Genomic DNA, 16,817 nt, shown 5'->3' on the forward strand with positions numbered 1-16,817 from the left:
GGCAAGGATAGGTTCTAAACCCACAAGCTAGCAGGACCCAAAGAAAATTTCGGCAACATAACCTCGCTACCACTAAACAATATATTACTTATATATAAAACAAAAGAAACGATATGTTATTAATCAAATCAGACTAAGTACCACATACCACTAATATGGCAATTGTACGACATACAATATAATGTACTTATAAAACTAATAATATAATAGTACCCCATATGAATATGAAATTAATGCCACAAATACAATATGCCCCTAATTACTGAACCACATATACCACTATGAAATCGAACTAAACAATAATACTAATCACACAAAAATCAAATAAACATAATTACAATCATATACTAATTTCGACGGCAATTAAATAACGACCGCCGAAAATATGGAATAGAATACGCAAAAAAATTAACCTTTTAATAAGCTCGGTCGCGACGGCGGAGTGGTGGCGGGAGGAGGGCTCGGCAGCGGCCGGGAGCCCGGACGGCTCGACATGATGGGGCCGGACGAGGGCGGTGCGGAGGGACTTGGCCGGGGCGGGTGCGGGGCCGGGGTGCGGAGGCGCGGTGAGCGGCGGGGCCGAGGCGCGGAGAATGGCTGGCGGCAGTGCGTGCGTGAGATGAGGGAAGAGAGAAGGAGGAGGTAGCAATGTGTTTTAAAAGCCTTATTTTCGGCGGCCTGGGCTAGGCCGCCGAAAATCTATGTCAGTGGCCGCCGAAAATAGCCGTATTTTCGGCGGCCATGTCAAAAGCCACCGAAAATAAGCCTAATTTCGGTGGCCACCGCGCGTCGCCGAAAATTAATTCTTATTTTCGGCGGCCGAACTCTGGCCACCGAAAATAAGCGTGGTCACAAAAGTGGTGTACAATGCTATTGTGTGTAGGGCAATCTTTTTTACGAGCTTTTGTTTTTATCCATGACAAAGTCCACAATTATGTTATTTTTTCATTTTCTATGTTGACTACAGTTGATGCATTGAAGAGTTATTGATCATATCTATCATAAGGAATCTTTAGTCTAGGAATGTCAAAATGCCTAGTCCAGTTTGTTGAGCATCATATTTGGCACCTAGACACGACTAGATGGTCCGCGGGTGTAGACCGACCGGGTTGCGATTAGATTAACTTGGGCGGATGTCCTTTTCCCGCATGTGCTTATCCAACTAATCGTGTTGAATCTGCTGGGGAGCACCTATGAACGGGTCTAGACCTCTCCCTATAAATATATAGAGGTACGACCAATTAAAGCATACCCAATCGATCAAATCAATCTATTATCATTACTTAAACATTTTTGTCTTAGGAGTAGTAGTAATTTAGCCTAGATTAGTCTTCCCCATCCCAATTTTCACCTTTACTCGACTCTATGTAGTTTACAGACATCTTGGGTGGTATGTTGACCCCAAGACAACCCTAGGATATTTCCTCCCTACCGGAGTGAGATCCAGGTTCTGCAGGAGGAGGATTACTAAAATGAGTTTGGCGAGGTCTAGGTGTCGTCTCCCAGTCAGCTTGATGGCGCCATGGAATAATAATATTAGTTCGTTTTATTTATTATCAGTTATATTGTAAGACATTTTCGTTACGTAATAATGTTTTTGACATTCGTCTCTATACATAGAGTCATTATATGTGTTGATCTTGTTTGGTGCATATATGAGACGCACCCGGGTTTGCCCCTCAAATACGGGTGTGACAGTCTTAGGAAGTAATGCCGAATAAATCAGCCAGGGATGTTGTCTGGCTAGTCCCAAATCCACAATCAAGACCACGAACATATATGCCTAACCAAATGTGGGGAGCATACATGCACAATATCCCTACGGGATGATACAACAACCATGTTGGGGGCACACCAAACTTTAGTGTTGACCGATTGAGCACTCCTCAATCTGAGCCCTAGGCCTAGGTGCACCAAAAATGTCAGAGTCATCGGCCACAAAGGCCGACTAAACCGGCAGGGGCATAAGGAGAAAACTCCCACTTTTTTAGTACTAGAGTCATCAGCTTCAGGTTCTAAAAAAATTTAGCAAGAATAACCAACGGTGATGTTGTTAAGGTAGGCACTACATATGTCATTATTAATGCTAACAATGAGGGGTCAGAGACCTTTGGAGAATCGACCAAGGGAGAGGAAGTTGTTGTAGCTAGTAATGATAAAGCTGAAAGGAAATTACTTGATCCCAAATATTCTATGCCTCGATGGTGCCCATCGGGTCTTTCACGATCTCAAAAACGCAAGGTTCAGTGTTTAAGAGAAAAGGAAAACAGAGAAAAAGAAGTTGAGCGAGTATTCAACAAGACACATCCAGAGTACCCACAGAAGCAATGAAGGCCAAAGGTCGCTGAAGCCAAGGCACAAGCGGCCATAGTCGACAAAACACATGCACTATAGGCTCCTACGCAACTTGCCAACCATCCGGCTCCTATGGCTGGACCGTCCGAAACCATCACGGACTGTATGAACTATTAAGTATTTTCTTAAGTCTTTACATTTAATTTATTTTTTGAATCATGTAATTTTTTTTAATTATGTGTTCGGATCAGGGTTTACCTTACCGATAGCAGAAAAAACCGGACCTCACCGAGAAACGTGGTTCTCGGATTTCTCGATTTTTTTCATTTTTCTCAAAAAAATCGAACGATATTTAGAATGAACAACTCAATTTAATCAAAAAACATATAGATCATTTTAAACCACCTAATGTCACTATGTACATGTAACGATTCTATAAATGGCAAAATGAATAACAAATTGACTGCAAATATATATCCATAGAGAACATAGAATAATGAGATAGTCCAAATAAACCAAATATTACATAAATAAAGTACTTTGGTAGCATCCTTGCACCAGTAAATAAAACACTAGTGTTGAGACACAAAGAATTGATAGTCCATAGTTCAAATAATGCATAGAAATCAATCACAGTTCTAAATATTGGTAGGTCACATAAACCAAATATAGCAGCAATATTGTGCTGAAACGGAAACAGAGCTGATACGGTAGAGCCACATGTTCAAAATCTTGCCATTGAATCAGTCCATGCATACGTCGTATTCTTGTGCTTGTGCTTAAATATTAGACCACTGTATTTTCCAACCGTAAGACAACAAATTAATTAGTAAAAGAAAATATTTGAAACACTGAGACAACACATCTATAATCTTAGATGTACTTAACCTTCTCAAGCATGTACAAGCCCTTGATAGAGAGCTTCTTCTGCCTTTTTGATCTTGGACGGAGAGCGGCTGGTTGTTCATCTTGACCTACACAAGATACATAGATATGAAAACAAAATACATTCTTGAAACAATTATTTGCAAGTACACTATCGGTTTCACTTGCTTACCAGGACCATTATGAGTTGGTGGCCTAGCTGCAGAACTTGGACCACTAGGGTCACCATCTTCATCATCACCACCACCTTACACAATGATATTAAAGATAATTTTAATCATAAAAAGGACATGACAAATAGTGCATAATTAACTCAAAAGTGAACTCACCATCATTTGACTCAATGTCACCTGACTCGTCATAGGTTGGGCTACTCGCTCCCTCACTACTATCTAATAGGAAATCATCTCCAATATCTTCTTCTGCAACCTTCCTTTTCCTAACTTTTTTCCTACGATAACCAATCCTAAAATTTAAAAGAACAATGTCTTCTTCATTCAATCCTCCTAACTCCTCTAAAACGAATCCACTTGGTCCGTTAGGTGATTCCGGCTCATCATTTTCATCAAGTGTCAGCAATGATTCACTCCTAGAACTACACAACCATTCCATAATCGGGTTGCCTTCATCATACATAGCAACATCTATCATGATGCTACATGGATCTATGTTCCTATCTTTAGAGTTTTTCATTTGTTCAAGACTTTCCATATTAGTTTCGTAATGTTGAATGCGCAACTTCAAGTTGTAGTGAACATAAACTAGTTTATGCAACTTATCATAACTCAACCGATTCCTCAATTTTGTATGAACCAAAGCAAAGCTACTCCAATTATGTTCACAACCACTAGAGGACATGCATTGAGAAACAATACGACGTTTAAACTCGTGTAATTCTAGGTAGTCTCCACCATATTGATCCCACCAATCAGCTAGGAAAATATGAAAAAATAGGACAATCAGCACAAATAATGAGGCAACTCTCAAGGACAACACCATAATAAATCTAGACAATAGGACTTACCTGCACTTGCGCGGCCATAAGTGCTGAATCTTTAACCTCTTCTCCTCCAAATAACCCAGCTTGCTTTCTGAAGAAAGTATATTGATCAATTGCAGCTGAAGCCTTTGAAGATGAGCTTGAAAGTTTTTTATGGCCATTGTCACAGCATGTTGGAACTTTGGTTTTGTAACACCCCACTGGTCACACACAATGGATATTACCAAAAACCCCACCCACCTAACTTACTCAACACAAGAGGCGTAATAAAGAAAGGAAATATAGCAAAATCCGGCAGCATCTCCTTTGAAACTAACATAACAAGGAGGGGAAAACATGAAGTTCATACAGGATATAAAGACATATAATTCACATAGTAGAAGCTAAATGCAAAGTGGTAAACTCATTTATGCCCCAACTGAAGCAAAACAAATGGGATGAGGAACTCAGCCCACCCCAAGATAAACGCTCAACCAAGAACAAGGCAAATCACTAGACTTGACCAATTCTGATTAACAACATTATTAAATGGTGATTCCTTTATTAAAGGTGTAGTGGTCGTGCTGCTACATCCCTCTATTCCCAAAGCAGAAATTAGGTGCCTGCATCAAACAATGCAAGATGTGAGATAATACATCTCAGCAAGTAAACATAACAACAACAAATAGGACATTGTAAATCAACTGTGCTTACACAACCACATGGTTCAGAACTCCTTTCTTTCTTTTGAACAGTAAATTGCAGCAAGTAAGCAAATAACTAAATTCTTAACGCCAAGAAGAATCACCATGCACAAGTCCAAATTAACCACATCCACATAATAGATTCCACACCTCTCCCATGAATGCACATGGCTACAGATGCAATAATGACTTCTGCCTCCATATCACTAAGGATATGAAGCTGCACCATACCCCTTCTCGGGCAACATATGATGCTCAATGTACCGGTATGGTCAGACCATAAGATCGCGACGAAACTTCAATGCAATGGATGATGAGTGCATTATGCATGACAACATCATGAGTTCTTCCCAAATAAAAATGTGCTAGACATATACTTCCACCCATTCCACATAATAACCACTTGAGTAACATAATCAAACCTCAAACTCAACATATGAAATCCATGAAACATGAACATTTCAAATGATGGTACTCAAAAAAAATATGAATATGAACACAATAGCAAAACATAATCATGTATAAGACTCCTCATCTGACAGACGGAATAACCATCACAGTTTTACTTGCCTTCACCGGATGTTTGGGCAAATCCCTAAGAACGATCCGGAAGTCCACCACCTTGGATTCTCCCCCTTTCCTTCCTCCCTTCTTCCCTCCACCAAAACGATTGAAGATTCGCACCACGTGACGATGATCCGAGCGGCAAGGATTGGCACTGTTGGAACTTGCTATCAGTCGCAAGAAAGCCAACAGGGGTGAACAGTGTGGACAGTAGGGTTACGCGTGAGATGGCAAATAGCTCTATTAACCAGGCCTCTCACGGGCACTGCGCGGGGGTATTTATAGGTACCTGAACGCCCAGCGCCTTGTGTTAAGGACGCATGTGCCCTCAGCTACCTAGGTTATCCCCAGAATATTCCCATAAGGCAGGGTTACAGACTGTAATTACAGGGATGCCTTTACAAATTAGGCCCGTAACACGCGGCGGCCACGCATGGCCCGTTACAATGGGCCGAATCGCACGTGGGCCTCTGAGCTGGACGAGGCCGCACTATGGGATGCCTTCGTCGCCGATCTTCGTCTGGTGCCGATCAAGCGAAGGGTGTCCCTGCCTGCTTTGTCTGTCAGAGCAGCGGCTAAGCAGCGGAGACTTCGAGCGAAGGGTGGCGTTTCTGCCTTCGCTCCAACATCTGCCCTCCGAGGGACCAGTTCGACAAAGTCACCTGGTGCCGAAGACGTCGCTAGATGGCGGAGACGCTACCCTCGCTCGAAGTGGTTCCGCGGGGGTTTTTGATGTGACCGTTGATTGACCGCGTACTGTTGGATTGCGGGTTTCCCGAAGCGCCGCGCTCTGTTGGATTGCGGGTTTCCCGAAGAGCCGCGCCCTGCCTATAAAAGGAGGCGGGGGCCGGTGCTTTTTGAACTTTACTTTCCGCGCTCCGCGAAAACCCTAGCCGCCCGCCGTCTTACTGCTCGTCTGCCCGCCGTGCTCTTGTTCGCCGGAGATCTGGCGCGAGTGAAGCAGACTGCCCGCCGCCGCCGACGGTACGTAGCGATGCCGTCTTCCTCTTCTTCCGCTGCCGCTACGCCGCCGGCCGGTTCCTCGCCGCCAGCCGCTGCCTCGTCGGAGGAGACGCTGAGCAGTTTGATGCCGGAGGAGTTGCGCGCCGGCGATTCTGTTGATTTCGGCGTGTCGCGAATGTCGTCGGCCCGCGTGGAGGATATGCAGCGGTTGGGCTACTTCGGCGGCGGAGTTGCTCGTGCCCCGGGGACGGAGAAAGTCCCCGAGCCGGAGGGCAAGTTGGTTGTTTTCGAGGCATTTTTCGCCGCCGGTCTCCGCTTGCCTGCGCATCGGTTTGTTGGCGAAGTCCTGCGCAGGTTCAACGTGCAAATACATCAGCTGACGCCGAATGCCGTGGTGGCCCTGTCGAAGTATGTCTGGGCGACGACTTCGTACGGCGGACAGCCATCGGTCGAAGTTTTTGCGAAGCATTATTGTTTACACTGGCAGAAGAGGATGATCGGGGACGAAGTTGCTCAGTTTGGGTCCTGCACATTCACGCCGAAGACCGGCAAGACCACGATGCCAGTAGTCGAGTTGGTCCCTTGCGCCCGCAACAAGTGGGGCAACTGGAATGAATTTTGGTTTTACGTTGCTGAGGGTACCGTCGAAGGCCACGAGGGACTTCCCGTGTCCGAGATGTGCTCTCATTTTTACTCGGCGTACCCGCCCTTTGAAGTGGCAGAGGATGATGTGGACGAAGGGGCCCTTCGGTGTGCCGCCGGCCAGAGCAGTGGGCGCGACTTGGTTGAAGAGTTTGTGGCGTACGGGGTATGGCCCTTGGCGCATCGTTGGGCGTTGGGCGAAGTATGCCCTCGCTAGATGCCTTTCCGTGGTGGAGAGATGGTGCGGAGTCCCGCCTTCGCGCTAAATCTGCGAAACCGTGATTCGGCCGCCTTTGTGCGTGAAGCTGAGGATGAGGCGGTGCGGCTTGTTGGGCGTTATGTGCCGAGGACCGAGGGCCAGCGCAGCTGGGAGATCCGCGGGTCGAATGACCGTTTGAATAGGGTCTTCGAATTGAACCAACTGCCATATGACGGCTATCCTGGTCAAGACGACGCGGACCGCCGGGGGAAGAAACCGGTGGTGGAGACTAAAGAAGACCCTGCGCCGGCGGCCGCCTCATCCTCTAAGAAGAGGAAACTAGGTACTGCCATGGGAGGACTTGTGGTTTCCGATGGGTTTGCTAGAGAGTTGATGAGGACATGCGCGGCCCCGGGGGAAAGGATGTCTTCGCCCGAGCTCCGGGAGCCTTCGGCTCGGATGCTGAAGGTTACCGGGGGTTGCTGGCCTAGGAATGTTCCTATCCCCCGCGCGGCCAGCGGGGACGTTTTTACATCTCGCATGGTTCGCAAATGGAGAGTTTTTCCTTACGGGCGGAATATTGCTGCTGTTGTGTCGGCAGTGATGGACAAGGATCGCCAGGGGGCTGCACAAAAGCGGCAGGCGGCTATCAGGATTGTTGAAGCCAGGCCAAAGAGGCAAAAGCGGGGGTCGGCGAAGGATGCGGCCCCCAGCGGAGGCAAGCCGCCGCTGGCGGCGAAGTCAGGCGTCCCTGCATCTAGCAAGGCGCTAGAGGCAGCGGCGGGCGCCGGAGGCTCCAAACCGTCGAAGGTTGTGCCGCCGCTCAGCAGGGTGGCGGAGGCCGCGAAGGCGGCCCGAGCGTTGCCGTCGGCAGGCAAGCGTGTCGCCGACTTCGCCACCGACATTTGTGTGGAGGACTATCTTGGTGGTAAGTCGCTGGCTTGTGTTTTTTTTAATTCGTTGGTGCGTTGCAGGGTCGGACGAGGGCCAGCTTGCTATGGTTGCGCCTGCCGCGGCGATCGCGACGGCTGGCATAGTGCCGAAGGCGAGGGGCGAGGCTCTTGGCTCCGGAGGCGAGGTGTCGGCCCTCGCGGTTGTCAGGGACGAGGCGGGCGCAGCGACCCGCCGGCTGAAGGGGGTGACGGAGGCGCTGAGTCAGGTGACGGAGGCGCTGAGTCAGGTCCGCTGAGCTATACTCTCTCCCCCCCCCTTCTTTTTTTTACGGGCAACGACCTTACATGTGCTCTGCAGGTGGCTGACTTCGCCAGCCGTACTGCGTCGGGGGCCCTCACGGCAGCTGTGTCTGCCGAAGTCGAGAGACTTCGAACGCAACATGCTGACGCTGTCCGTGAGAAATCAGCCTCCGACAGCAAGTGCCGAAAACTGACGGACAAGGTGGCCGTGCTGGAGAAGGAGAAGGCTGACCTTCGGCGCCAACTGGCGGCGGAGAGGAGGGAGGCCAACGAGGCCATCGCCAAGGAGCAGGCTGCTCAGGCGGAGGCCAAACTGGCGTGGGCGGAGGGCAATCTTGCCAAGGAGCTCGCCGAACATCTGCAGGAGCGGCTCACCGCCCTGGAGAGCCGCGCGAAGGGGGCCGAGGCCGCGATGCGTGCGGAGGCCGAACGGACGCGCACGCAGCTTATGGATGCGTATCGTGAGTTGGGTGCGCGGACCGATGACTTCGAGGTGCCGGACCGAGAGCCCGGGCTTCGTTGTCTGCAATGGGTGCAGGAGGAGGTGCAGGAACTCCCCGCTGTCGTGGGGGGTTTATGTCATACGCCTCCCTGGTTACCTGCGAGGGGGCGATGAACGCGCTCTCCCGCGAAGGGTGCCGGCACTTCGAGGTCTTCGACCAGGCGGATGAAGATTTTGATCGAGATGTCTATAAGGTTGAAGACCTCGTGGTGAAGGATTCTGCCGGGGCCCTCTACGACCGGATGTGGGGTCCGCACGGTCGCGAGGTGGTCAGGGAGCGGGCGGAGACGGCGATGGCTCAGGTAACATTTTCGTTTGTTTGGCGTTTGTTGGATGTGGGGTTTGCGTGTGTTTGCTGAATCTTGCGTGTTTTGTCTTAGGCGTTGCGTGGCGAGCGAGTGGACGACCTCGAGGCGTTGAACAGCGCGCTGCCTGACCCTGAGCCGGCCCCCGCGGAGGCCGTGTCCGGGGTCGCCCTGGAGCCAACCCCGGAGACCGCGGCGACCGCGACGGCTGCCCCCACATCTGCTGCGGCCGGCGAAGACCTGCCCCCAAAGGTGGCCGAAGGCGCCCCTGATGCCCCCGCAGCTGCTGTGCCGAGTGCTGAAGATCCCGCGGCGGAGGCGACGGAAACAACGGCAGAAGCGGCGGCGGAGCCAGCGGCGGAGGCTCCCGCAGCGCCAGGGCCTTCGCAGGTGGCATAGTGGGTGTATAGGGTTGGGGAATTTTGGATGTTTTGCTGAATTTTGGTTGCTGCGCAGGTTCAAGATTTTGGGCCTGCGCACGCAACCGCTACTACTGAATTTTTGGCGGCTTCGACCGCGGAAGGTGGTAATGGATATGGTGAATCTGCATCTGAGTTTTTTGATTTTACTGACTCTGGGAGCTCGGTTGAGTGGACTGAGGAGTCGTCGGAGGAGGACTTGGATTATTTTGCGGCCTTGGACGTGGCTGCGGTGGAGGCTACGCCACACGCCGCGGACGCGCCAGACGTGCCAGGTCCTAGCACCGGGCGCCGACGACGAAGGGCGGTTGCAAAGCGTAGAGTTAGCGCGGAGGAAGGGGCTCGGCTTCGTGTGAGTAGGGCTGGTCGGCGGGAACTGTTGTCTTTGCCGGCCGCCGCGAGTACAGGGGAAGGGGAACTGCGAAGTCTTTTTGCGGGTGAGGAGCTTAGGATAATGTTATTTAATTATAGGGAGATGGGAATTATTCCTAAGGTTGAGCCGATGTAGAGTGTGGCGCCCTCGCTTGTATATGTGTAAAGGCTTGTACGATGAAGTTGTGTGCCCTCGCGCGCCTGTGCCTGCGAGGGCGCTGTGTACTTTGTCTGGTATGGTTGGTTATGCTGTGCTGGTGTGATTATAGTCGGTCTTAGCACGGATGGTTTGATGCTGTCGTTTCTGCTTTTGTTGTACTAGTTCGGCTGCGCCCTTAGGCGGCTTCTGCGTGGATAGCCTTCGCGGTAAACTTCGGTTTTTTCGCACTTTTTTCGCACTTGTTGTGCTAGTCCGGCTGCACCCTTAGGCGACTTCTGCGCGGAGTCTTTTGCGATAGACTTCGGGTTTTTTCGCACTTGTTGTGCTAGTCCGGCTGCACCCTTAGGCGACTTCTGTGCGGATAGTCTTCGCGATAGACATTGGATTTTTTCGCACTTGTTGTGCTAGTCCGGCTGCACCCTTAGGCGACTTCTGCGCGGAGTCTTTTGCGATAGACTTCGGGTTTTTTCGCACTTGTTGTGCTAGTCCGGCTGCACCCTTAGGCGACTTCTGCGCGGATAGTCTTCGCGATAGACATTGGATTTTTTCGCACTTGTTGTGCTAGTCCGGCTGCACCCTTAGGCGACTTCTGCGCGGATAGTCTTCGCGATAGACATTGGATTTTTTCGCACTTGTTGTGCTAGTCCGGCTGCACCCTTAGGCGACTTCTGCGCGGATTTGTCGCACGCGAGGGTGGCTAACGCTTAGCCTCGCGGTGACCTCGAATTGGTCGAATGTCGAAGACCGTCGTCGCGGTCTTTTTTCGACGCATGTTTTTGCGGGGGATTTTTCACACATATATTACATGGCTCCGCCTCGTTAAAAACCTCACCCCCCGGGAGGAAAAGAGTGCGGGCCGGTACAAGATTGTTTTTGGCGAATTACAAGGGCAGAATCAGCCCCTATGAGTCAAACAAAAAATTTGCGGAGGTTGTCGATGTTCCAGGAGTGCTCCAGGTCCTCGCCGTTTGGCGTTGTGAGCCTGTAGGCGCTGGGGGAAGCTTTTGTCTTGACTATAAAGGGGCCCTCCCACTTGGGCTCCAGCTTGCCCCTGGACTCCGTCCGAGCTGTTCGGACGAGTACGAGGTCCCCTTCGCTGAACTCCCTCGGGATGACTGCGTGGTCGCGCCATGCTTTGGTCTGGGCTTGGTATTTGTTCAGGGCCTGTAGGGCGAAGACCCGGTCTCCGTCAATGAGATCTTTTGAAGTTGGCTCGTCCACGTCGGGGACGGCTGACGGAACTGTACGCGGGGATCCATGCTTTATTTCTTGCGGGGTCATGGCCTCCGATCCGTATAGAAGGCGGAAAGGAGTGAACCCAGTCGCCCTGCACTCAGTTGTGTTTAGCGCCCAGACTGCCTCCGGTAATAAATCGGTCCATCTGCCTTTTTTCGTCGAGGAGCATCTTCTTGACAGCTGTGAAGATTTTCCCATTGGCGCGCTCCACGACCCCGTTGGACTGCGGATGATAGACTAAAGCGAAGGCAAGCTTGGTGCCGATGGAGAAACAAAAATCCTTGAAATCCTGGTTGTCAAACTGCTTGCCGTTGTCAACTGTTAGCTCGGACGGTACTCCGAAGCGGCAAACAATGTTTTGCCAGAAGAACTTTTGGGCAGTCTTTGATGTTATTGTAGAAACAGCCCTCGCTTCGATCCATTTGGTGAAGTATTCGACGGCTACGAAGGCGAACTTGAGGTTCCCCTGAGCGGTGGGCAGGGGCCCGACAATGTCCAGGCCCCAGCGCTGGAGAGGCCATGTATGGGCAATCAGCTTTGTATACTGCGAGGGGCTGCCTGACCGAGGAGAAAACTTCTGGCAGGCTTCGCAGGACCTTGCGACCCGATTTGCAGCGCAGATCATTGCGAGCCAGTAAAACCCTTGGCGGATCACCTTGGCAGCTAGGGCCCTTGGCCCTGCGTGCGAGCCGCACGTGCCGCTGTGGACTTCACGTAGGATCTGCATGCCTTCGGTTTCGGTGACGCACTTAAGCATTGGCTGACTGACCCCTTTCTTGTAGAGTTGGCCCTCAATCAGTGCGAAGTCCCGGCTTCGATGTCTGAGGCACTTGGCCTCACTGACGTCGGTTGGATGATAGTACCCCTGTAGGAACAGGGTTATTGGTGCCCGCCAGTCTTCGGTCATGATTAGGTTGACTATGCGGTGGCCCTCGCTATCATTAGTTATTTGGAGCCCTTCGGGGCTCCGGACGGCTGGCATGCTGATGGTGTGAAAGAACACGTCGGAGGGCAAGGACTCGCCCCTGGCGGCAGCCTTGGCCAATGCATCGGCCTCCTCGTTCTTGGCCCTATCCACATGCTGCAAGGTGAATCCCTTGAACTGTCTCTCGAGACTTCGGATGGCCGCGAGGTATTGCATGAGCGCGGGGTCTTTTGCTGCATAGTCCTTCTCGACCTGGCCGGCAACTATCTTGGAGTCTGTTTTGATGATACATGTGGTGACTCCGAGGGCCCTTAGCTTGCGGAGGCCCAGGATAACCGCTTCATACTCTGCTATATTGTTTGTGCATCTGTCGGATTCCAGAGCGAAGCTGAGGCATGCTGCATATCTGTGTTTGACTCCGGCTGGTGAGGTGACGACTGCAGCGACGCCTGCCCCCACATGGCACCATGCGCCGTCGCAATGGATGGTCCAAACCTTCTCTGTGGACGGGTCCGACTGTGTTATTGGCCCAGTCCAGTCGACGACGAAGTCTGCCAGGACTTGTGACTTGATGGCTGTCCTGGGCTCGAAGCTGATGTGGTAGCCGGAGAGTTCGGCTGCCCACTTGACAATCCTCACCGATGCCTCCGGGTTTCTGAATAGTTCGTCGAGCCCCCTGTCTGAGGTGACTCGGACCTTGAATGCTTCAAAGTAATGGCGCAGTTTGCGCGAAGACATAACAACTGCGTAGGCGATCTTCTCCAGCTCTGTCATGTTGCATTTGGACGGTGTCAGGACCTCGGAGACATAGTAAACATGGCACTGTCTGACCGCGCCCTCAACTGTCTGCTCCTGCACTAGTGCCGCGCTGACCGCGTGCGGCGAAGCCGCGACATAGAGCAATAGGGGGAGCGAGGAGTCGGGGCTCGTGAGGATGGCCAGCTCCGACAGGTACTGTTTTAGTGAGGCAAAGGCCGCTGCTTGCTCCGGTCCCCAGGCGAAGTCTTTTGCACCGCAGAGTGTTTTGAGGAAGGGGAGACTTCGCTCGGCGGACCTGGAGATGAATCTGTTGAGAGCGGCCAATCTGCCTGTCAGACGCTGGACGTCCCTGGCGGACTGCGGAGGCGACATGTCGACGATGGCCTGGATCTTGGTTAGGTTGGCCTCGATGCCGCGGTGTGACACCAGGTAGCCCAATATCTTGCCCTGGCGAACACCGAAGATGCACTTTTCCGGGTTTAGGCGGAGTCGTGCATCTCGCATGTTCGCGAATGTCTCGGCGAGGTCGGCGAGATGGTCCTCCTTATTCTTGCTGGCGACGACAATGTCGTCCACATATGTAAATATATTTCTGCCAACCTGCCCTTCAAGTACTGTTTTGGTGAGTCTGGAGAAGGTGGACCCGGCATTCTTGAGTCCCTCCGGCATTCTGATGAAGCAATAAGTGCCGAAGGGTGTTATAAAGCTGGTGCTAGCCTTGTCTTCCTCCTTCATGTATATCTGGTGATAGCCGGAGAAGCAGTCGAGGAGTGACATGACCTCGCATCCGGCCGCGCTATCGACTATTTTGTCGATCCGCGGCAACGGGAAATTGTCCTTTGGGCAGGCCTTATTGAGACTGGTGAAGTCTATGCACATTCGCCATTTCCCGCTTTTTTTCTGCACCATTACGACATTGGAGAGCCACATGGGGTAAGCCACTGGCTCGATGAATTTAGCTTCTAGGAGGCGGTGCACCTCCGCCTTGGCGGCCTCTGTCTTTTCGTCGGACATTTTGCGAAGCCTTTGCTTTTTTGGTCGCACCGAAGGGTCAATTCCCAAGCTGTGCTCAATTATGGATCGGCTCACTCCGACCAGGTCGAGGGCGGACCAGGTGAAGACATCTTTATTCTTGGCCAGGCAGCAGAGAAGCTTCTCTTCTTCATGTGAGGTAAGGTCTTCGCTGACAGTGACTGTCTGTCTGGGCATGGCCTGATCGAGGGGGACAGTCTTGGTCCCGTCTTGGCTCTGCAACTGTGCCTTGTCATGCTGCTTATCGGTTGGGCTGGCGGGCGCAGGGACCTCACACTGGGTCGTGAGACAGTGCACGTTCCTCTGACCAGGCACGAAGTCCCGCTCTATGTTGCACGCCGTCTGCTGGTTGCCGTAGATCGTAATAGCGCCTAGCGGACCTGGTATCTTCATACATAGGTACAGTCAGTGGATGGCAGCTTCGAACTTATTGATGGAGCCCCGGCCCATGATGGCGTTGTATGGATATACCATGTCGACAATGTCGAAGGTTACTTGCTCACTTCGGGCATTGGGTGCTACACCGAAGGAGAGGGGCAACTCTATTTTGCCAACGGGAAAGGTGCCCTTGCCGCCGAAGCCATACAACGGGTTGTCCGAAGGCTTGAGCAGGCTGTGGCTTATAACCATGCGGTCGAAGGCGTGGAGGAAGATGATGTCCGCCTGACTGCCGTTGTCGACTAGGACTTTGTGTAAGTCCCAGCCTGCCACGCTGCAATTGATGACCATGGCGTAGATGTGGGGGGCGCTGCGCAGGTCGACGTCTCGTGCGTCGAAGGTTAGCGGTATGTGGGACCACTTTGTCTGCACGACTGGGCCAGTGACGGCGACATGGTTGATACTGCGGTAGTGGTCCCGCTTCTGCCGCTTGGTGTCGAAGTCAGTGCTTGACCCCCCTGTTATCATGTGAATGACTCCGCGATATGGTTGATCGGCGAAGTCTTCCTGCTTTGGGGCATGGGGGATGTTTTGATGTTGCTGGTGTGGAGGTGGGGGTGGAGGAGGTACGATTTGTACTTCCTGATGGTGTTGGTAAGCGTGGTGCGGTGGATGCGGAGCGGGGGCGTGGATATATGGTGGAGGGGGTTGCTGGTAGTTGTGCGCGACAATTCTGGGGTTGTCGGCTGGCTGCGCCCGTGCCATTCTGTCTCTGGTGGCCTTCGTTTCGGGGCAGTCTTTGGTTTGGTGGGCGCATTCTTCGCCGTGAAAAAGGCAGTAGAATCGGCGCGGCGGCTGTGCGCGCCCTCGGCCCCTGCCACGAGTTCCATTTCCGCGGCCTTGGGGGGGATATTCCTGGCGGCGAGCGGGGTCAGCAGCGGGATGCTGGTTGGCGATGTTGTGCACTTGCTGCTGACTGCGGCCGTCTCGACCGGAGTCTGGCTGCGGAGTCCTCGTCCATGTGCGGCTGGACTGCGGGGCATCTTTGGGCTTCCGCTGTGACTCAACCTTGCGCTGGTGGAGCTCTTTGGATTTGGCATATTTTTCAAAGAGCTGATATAGCTCCTGGAGGTTTTTGGGTGGATCTCTGATACAATGACTGTAGAGGACGCCGGCACGAAGGCCACTGATGGCGTAGTGGATAGCGATCTGATCATCGACGGAGGGCAGCTGTGACTTGAGTGTTAAGAATTTGCGGTAATACTCCCGCAGAGTCTCCTTTTCCAGCTGCTTGCAAAGCGAGAGCTCGGCCAAGACGTCGGTGTCTGGGCGGTACCCTTGGAAGTTGAGCAGGAACTTGTCCCTGAGACTTCTCCATGAATCAATGGACAGCAAAGGCAATCTGGTGAACCAGGTGAGTGCTGGGCCCTCTAGGGCGATGATGAAAGACTTCGCCATTGTGGCGTCGACCCCTCCGGTGGATGCAACGGCGACCTGATAACTCATTATGTATTGCGCCGGGTCGGTGCTGCCGTTGTACTTGGGATAGGTCCCTGCTCAGAAGTTAGCTGGCCAAGGCGTCACTTGCAGGTGTGGCGCCAGGGGACTTCGCTCGTCGAGGTAGTTGACCCCTTGGAATGGCGCGCCGTGCTGGAAGGTGTAGTCATGCTGGGGGAAACGCGGGTTCTCCGGCTGCGCTCGGTGTTGCAGGGGTGGGCCATGCTGCAGGCCGAGGTGGCCTTCGCGCGTGTCTTCCGGTTGTGCGCGCTGCTGGAGGGGTGGCTCTTGCTGTAGACCGAGGTGGCCTTCGCGCTGCATCAGCGCGATCTCGCGCTCGAGGTCTTGGGCCTTCTGCTCCTCGTCGCGTATCATTTGCCGCACCTTGGCTAGTGCGGACACACGCTGGCGCTTGGCCTCCAGTATCTCTTTCTGCCTCTGGAGATTGCGGTTCTTGAGGCGCAGGGCGCGCAGCTGTAGCTGTTCTTCTGTTGAGACGCCGAGGACCTCGCCGTCCTCGGTGAGATCCGCGCCTTCTAGTGGGGCGAAGCCTGGGGGCGGCTGCGATTGTCCTTCGGGCCCGCAGGTGTGGAAGGTGTCGTCTTCGCAGGTGCGGGGAACATTGTCTTCAGTGGGCTCTTGGTGGGTGGATTGGGTGAGGACGAGGGCCTTGCCCTTTCTTGCGGCAAGCAGTGCTGCCTTCGCAGCCTCGTCAGCCTTCGGGTTAGCTCTCTTGGGTGCCATCGCGGGTGGTTTTGTCGTAGCACGAACGGTGGGCGCCAAATGTTGGAACTTGCTATCAGTCGCA

General features: G+C 52.4%; 1 pseudogene; it reads right to left on the minus strand.

Annotated features, from left to right (window-relative positions):
- Positions 1 to 3,167: 3,167 nt before the first annotated feature.
- The window catches only part of LOC103632368 (uncharacterized), a 31,219-nt pseudogene continuing 17,569 nt past the window's right edge, over positions 3,168 to 16,817 (minus strand).

Source organism: Zea mays, chromosome 7 (assembly GCF_902167145.1).
Source record: "Zea mays cultivar B73 chromosome 7, Zm-B73-REFERENCE-NAM-5.0, whole genome shotgun sequence".
In the NCBI taxonomy this organism is placed as follows: Eukaryota; Viridiplantae; Streptophyta; class Magnoliopsida; order Poales; family Poaceae; genus Zea; species Zea mays.